The sequence below is a fragment of the Odontomachus brunneus genome, unplaced genomic scaffold (genome assembly GCF_010583005.1).
Source record: "Odontomachus brunneus isolate Ranch 3 - 2012 unplaced genomic scaffold, Obru_v1 Obru_scaffold_278, whole genome shotgun sequence".
Classification (NCBI taxonomy): Eukaryota; Metazoa; Arthropoda; class Insecta; order Hymenoptera; family Formicidae; genus Odontomachus; species Odontomachus brunneus.
In genome coordinates this window covers 114,922-122,215 of record NW_022639728.1, presented here as the reverse complement: position 1 = coordinate 122,215, position 7,294 = coordinate 114,922, and positions in this window count along the sequence as shown.

Here is a 7,294-nt window from a genome sequence, read left to right as displayed (position 1 = left end):
CGACGATTTCCATTATTTTATCGACATTTTCGACAATTGGCCTTCCAGAGCGTGGTGCATCTTTGACATCAAAATTACCGGAACGGAATCGACGAAACCAAAATTGCGCGTGATTGGCTGTTACAGTATCAGGACCATAAACACTATTCACATTTTCAGCCGCCTGGCTTGCGTTTTCGCCTTTATCGAAGAAAAACTGTAAAATATGGCGTATTTTCTCTTTGCTGGTGTCCATCTTTGACGCGCGCTCAAACAATACTGAGTCAAACAATCACAAAACTGTCTCAGAAGTTTTTTTAGTACGAAATCTTATCTTTCTGACGCCATCTAGCGTAAACCGATCGCACTTATACAACGCGAGATACACATTACTAAAGCCATCTATTGTAAAAATAATGGATTTCTTTTTATTACACCTTATATTTGGCTGAAATATCGATCTCCAGCGCTGCTGTGAAAGTACCGTCCGGCACGATCGGTACACTATCTAGTATCTAATATTCCTTGTTCTTTTTCGAGTAATTATGTACAAGACCTTTTTCGAATTTTGATATTTTTTTGCAACTCTTTTGGTAAAAATATTTATTTTGACTTCAACATTGATAATCAATAATAATAATCTGGGAAGTCCGAAAAATATGCAAGTTATATATTGTTTTAACTTTTTCTTTATTTTTTTTCACTTGTCAAATATTGCTGCTTTCCTACAATTTAAACAAGTTACTGATTTTTTAATCACATTATGTAACTGCAATATCGAATGACTAGCGGGGGGCTGTGCCCTCCGCACCTTCCTTCAAAACTAACCTAATCTAAACTATTGTCACATTAACCGTCAGTCATTGTTTATTAAAGTGTTCAACTTTTTTTCTTAATAATTCTTTAATAAACAATGACTAACGGCTAATGTGACGATAGGTTGGGTTAGGTTAGGTTAGTTTTGAGAGCGGGCGTAGCCCTCCCGCTAGTCGTTCGATATTGCAGTTACATAATGTGATTAAAAGATCAATAACTTATGTAAATTGTGGGAAAGCAGCAACGTGTGACAAGTGAACAAAAAATATTAAAACAATATATAATTTGCATATTTTTCAGACTCCCCCGATTGATTATCAATGTTGGAGTTAAAATAAATATTTTTACCAAAAGAGCTGCAAAAAAATATCAAAATCCGAAAAAGGCTCTATTGTAATAATACCCGAAAAAGAACCAGGAGTATTGAAATACTAGATAGTACACTGATCGTGCCTGACGATACTTCCACAGCAGCGCTTGAGATTGATATTTCGGCCAAATACATGATTTTTTAATATTTAATTAAAATTATCTGGATGACTCACAAACCTTTTTAATGATACTTCGTAACTCTTCATACGAAATACAAACAATATCATACCGAACCTTTGTTTAATTTACCTCCGGTCATTATTTCCGGCTAAATGATCCAAAAAAGAACAATTAATTACAAGTAACAGAATGATACACAAATATTTTCAATTGCACTTCAAAACTTTTCATACGAAATACAAATTTAAAAGAATAGTTTTCCAACCGGAGTTTTTTTCCGGTCAAGTACATACAAATCCCAGTAACGTAAGACGTGAAGGCCCTCACACATGAAATAACATAACTGTATGTGCATAGCATGAGACTGTATGGACCAATGACCATCGAGTATTGAGCATCAAGCATCAATATGGCGGCTAAATTCTCGATGCTTATTGGTCCATACAGTCTTATGCTATGCACATGCAGTTATGTCATTTCATGGTGAGAGAAGAATAACCAATCACAATCTAAGAATTGACCAATCACATTAAAAATCGTCGAACCGTAAGGTTGCCATTTTAATGAATACTCGATCGTAATTGGTCAATTCTTACGTCCTACGTTACTATTAGGTCATTTGTGTGAAGGGCCTCCTCACATAAATTGACATAACAGTAACGTAAGACGTACCGTAAGAATTGACCAATTACGATCGAGTATTCATCAAAATGGCGACCTTACGGTTCGACGATTCTCAACATGATTGGTCAATTCTTACGGTACGTCTTACGTTACTGTTATGTCAATTTGGGCTGCGTTCCGAAATTCACTGCCAGTACTGAAATTCTATAATATACGTAACATGAACTATAGATTTTCAGTACTGGCAGTGTATTTCGGAACGCAGCCTTGGTGTGAAGGCTCGAAAGCCTGTTCTACAATACGTCGTATGTTGGAGTCGAATGTCGGAACACAATCAATGGTCCAATCAGGAGAACTCGTCTTGAAAAACAAATCCTCTGATTGGCCCATCGACTGCGTTCGATATCCGACTCCGACATACAACGTATTATAGAACAGGTCTTACAGGTGCCGCACTTTAGAGCATATATATATGGAGGGGAAATGCTGGCACGAAAGTGTTTCCAAGATGTGTGCGAGAGAGAAAGCTATATGTCCTCTATGCGCATGCAAGTTGAAGTTGACAGGTTAGGTTAGGTTATAGAGTTGACAGGAAATAAAAGTTATTTAATTTATTTTCATAAAACTCTGAGAATTTTTTCAGAATTTTGTATTAATTTTCTAGTACTTCAAGAAAATGCAAGAAAACGCAAGAAAATGCAACACTAAAAAAATTAATATAAAATTCTGAAAAAATTCTCCGAGCTCTATGAAAAGAAAATTTTTATCTCTTACTATTTTTCAGTAAAGTTGATAGAATTCAAGTAAAAAAATATTAAAACCAATAATTTTGTGGTCCAGCAACAATTGACGCATGTTGGCGCATGCGCACAGAGGAGGAATAGGAATATATATCTTTCTCTCTCACACAGATCTTGGACACACTTTTGGTCTACAGGAGGCATACGCAATTCTCCCTCCATATATATATGCTCTAAGCGCCGTAAGACGTATCGTAAAAATGGACCAATCGAGTATTCACAAAAATGGCGACGTTAAGGTTCGACGATACTCAAAGTGATTGGTCAATTTTTACGGTACGTCTTACGTTATTGTTATGTCAATTCGTATGCGGCGCCCCTAAGGGCCGTGGTACACAGAAAAACTTAAGCAGTAAGACGTAAGCAGGAAGTAAATTGACTAATCACAGTCGTTGATTCTTGGACCGTAAGAAGAATCAATGATTATGATTGGTCAATTTGCTTACTGCTTACGTCTTACTGCTTATGTTCTTCTATGTGCCACCAGCTTAAGGCCTTTGTACATAGAAAAATTTTAATCGTAACCGTGAAGGCCTTTGCACGTAGAAAAATTTTAACCGTAACCGTAAGGACCATTGCACATAGAAAAATTTTAACCGTAACCGTAATAGCTCCTGCACACAGGACGCGATAATGCTTGCCGCGCGGCGAAAGTCCAATCAATATGTTGTTTTTCCGTAAGAGCTAGAAGGTTATTACAGAAAACAGCATATTGATTGGCTGATGCGTGAACTTCCGCCGCGCGGCAAGAATTACCGCGTCCTGTGTGCAGAAGCCATAAGGTCGTAAAAAAACTGATCAATCAAAGTTGATTATTCTCCTTGCGTCCGAGGAATAATCGACTGTGATTGATCAGTTTTCTTACGACCATATGGTTACGGTTAAAAATTTTCTACGTGCAAAGGACCTAAGGTCGTAAAAAAATTAACCAATCATAGTCGATTCCTTGAACGCAAGGAGAATAATCAACTTTGGTCAGTTTTCTTACGACCTTATGGTGGGAGCATCCCTATTGATCATGGTACGATTGGATACAACCAATCGATGAAAAGAATTATTTAGTAAATTACTAGGTCGAACCAATCATTACAATCTGTGTTCAATCGTATCGTGGTCAATCGGTTCCCATCCCCTTACGGTTACGGTTAAAATTTTTCTACGTACAAAGGTCTTTACATCTGAAGCCCGTATCAGACTACGGATTAAGATTGAAATTTAATTGAAAATTGGTTAATCAGAGCAAAGTTTACCAAACTAGAACTTAGTGAATTTTGTTCTGACTGACTAAATTCAATCTTAATCCTAATCTATAGTCTGATACAGACTTAATGCCCGTTGCACACTAGTGCACCCCAAACAGCATAAATTTAAAAAAATACGTTCTGAAGACGTTTTCAGGACGGAGGGACGTCATCAGAATATTTTTAGAACGTTCTTTGAAGATGTTTGAAAACAATTAATATCCAACAAGTTTATTCGCATTAATTGAACTTTTTATACTTTTACACTTAGTGCACATTACTTTTTTAGAGGTTCTAAAAAGACATTGGTTGCGTTCAGGAGAGAAAGCTGCTTTGCAACTTTTGTAAAATACGTGAATCTGATTTGTACATGCTCTTGGATTCAACCAAAATTAAGAGCATGCTCCAATTAAATTCACGAATTTTACAACAGTTGCAAAGCAGCTTTCTCTGCTGAACGCAGTCATTGACTTGGTTTACATCGTGTACTTGATACGCGTACTAAATAGTAACTTTCTATTAGATAATTTTAATATCGACGATATATATAAACAACAGTATATTAAGCTGATATAATAATCATTAACAAAACGTATTGTAATGATTGAATGCGTCGCGTTGATATGCATTGTCGATATTAATAGCGTGTTCGACTGACTCTGGGGTAATCGCTCCGAGGACGATTAATGACGTTGTAAGTCTTTACTAGCTAATCATGAAGCTTACAGGTACTTGTTCGACCAATAAACGTAGCCTGAATAACCCAGAGTGGGTTAACCCAGAGCCAGTCGAACATGCTGTAAGATTATCTAATAGAAAGTTACTATTTAATATACGTATCAAGTGCACGATGTAAACCAAGCCATTATGATTTCTGTTCGTGTTACGAGTGTAAATGCAATTCTGATATACCTTTTACACTTGGTCACGAGCACGAGTGAAAAGTGTATCAGAATTGCATTTACACTCGTAAGGGTGTTATTTAATGTGTCGTACGACAAGCTATTCAGATACGTTTATTGGTTGGCGAATAGAGTATTACTAGGTTCTTTGTTCGTCAACCAATGAACGTATCCAAAAAGCTTGTCGTACGACACGTGAAATATCAGCCTAACACGGACGGAAAGCATGACGTCATTTTTAAAACCTCTAAAGGCTGCTTTATGATGGCCGTAATCCGTTAACTTATGCCTAAACTGTAAAAAATTGACCAATCAATTATTAACAGTCAATTATTCTTCTATAATTCGACCATGGACATAGACCGGTATTCATAGGCCGGTATTCATAGTCCGATCTTATATTTAAGATCATCTTATGTACTGTCTTAAGATGTCATCAACCAATCACAGAGCCGTATTTGTATCTTAAGACATTAAGGTGTCTTTACATGGAAGCATCGAGCGTTGAGCGTTAAAGCGGTAGCCAATCAACGTGCCACTTTCCGCAAGAACTACAAGTATACTTCTGGGATCTGATACGTTGATTGGCTAACGCTTTAACACTCTACGCTGGAACTCTCCCATATATTGGCACCTTTACTTAAGATGATCTTGAAATAAGATTCGAATATGAATACCGGCCATAGTCCGATCTTATATTTAAGATTATCATAAATACTGTCTTAAGATATCATGAACCAATCACAGAGCCGTATTCACATCTTAAGATATTATTTAAGGTGGTCTTGAAATAAGATTCGACTATGGCTGGTATTCATAGTCGAATCTTATTTTGAAGGCCGTCTTAAATAATATCTTAAGATGTGAATACGGCTCTGTGATTGGTTCATGATATCTTAAGACAGTACTTAAGGTGATCTTAAATATAAGATCGGGCTATGAATATCAGCCTATGAATACCGGGAGCGGTGCACTTGGACACGGTGTATTTGGACACAGCCAATCACAGCACCGTGTGATTAGAGACATTTGTAGGGTCCCTTGGAACAGCGACTTGTGATTGGACTGTGTCCAATTGCCCCGTGTCCAACTGATATACACCCGGCAGCGGCGGGGGAGCCCCGAGCGCGGAGTAGAGACGGTGAGCTCGCCACCTCTATATCCCTCGTCCGCTGCACTGCCTTTCGGAGTGGTGCTGGCCTTGAAGACAGATGAGCGCACCTTTCCTCGCGATCGGGTCTCTGAGTGGCACGGAAGTCAGGAGCGCTTGACCGAGGCGGTGAGCGCGCCACCCCTGGTTCCCGTGCCTCTCAGAGAGTGGATTCGGTAGGAGGCGATACCCCCAGGAGGATGAGCGCACCTTCCTGGTTGTAGCGGTGTTCTAGGATGCTGGCTTATGCCGGCAAGGAATTCGGAACAGCGGTACTGGTATGCGTACGGCCGCCTCGGGAATGGTATCAGTGTGTTATCGCGCGGCACTTTTATACCCGTTGCTGCCTAGTCTTGGCGCTTACGGCGTTCTCCCACGCGAGGGACTATCTGGCGGCGTCGCGATTCGGCGGCGGCGTGTATCGTTATTTGTTTGGCGCTTTGCGCCTGTTAGACGACCCGACGGATGTTCGGTTGGGTCGTCGTGACGAGACGGTTGTTTCGTCACATCACCCTCCTGTTTTTGGGAAGGAGCGTCGCTCAGTCAGGGACAAAATGGCGGGATCTGAGCTGGCCGTCCCGAGTGAAGCGTAGGATCCACGTCCCGGTCTCGGTGCGGACCCGATATAGCCGCGAGACGTACGCGGCGAAGTGAGGGACCTCGGCATATAGTCCCTCGATGATTTCGACCTTCAGTGGCGGCGGTGGCTGAGGCCCGAGGAAGCGTCTGGTGGTGTCACGTCCGGTGAAAACCCGGACCGTATTTTTCACTTTCGAAAAGAAACAACTCTCCAGAAAATTAACCCTTTCTTAACCCTTTCACCTTAACCCTCCCCCCCCGAACAAGGGCAACCCTTCACCTCAACCCTTTCACCACCTCACCGTCAACCATTCCTCCGCCCACCGTCACACGGCATCTAAATTTTTCTAAGTCCCTTACTCCTAAATTTTTCTAAGTCCCTTACTTCTAAATTTTTCTAAGTCTCTTACTCCTAAATTTTTCTAAGTCCCTTACTCCCAAATGTTTCTAAGTCCTCTTCCCCCATAGAAACTCTAAATCCAACCTCCACTCCGGACGAGTTGCGCGACACTGCCGCCAGGAGCAGTACCCTACTTCAGGAGCTGCAGAGGCAGTGAGTAGTCAGTCGAAGTCGAGGCCTAGGGCCAGCAACAAGCATCTTCTAAAAACTCTCCGACACCTCCATCCCTCTAAGGGTCTAGCGTAAGTCTAACTCCTAATTCAAACTTAGAATATTTTCACGAATTCGAACTTAGAATATTTTCACGAATT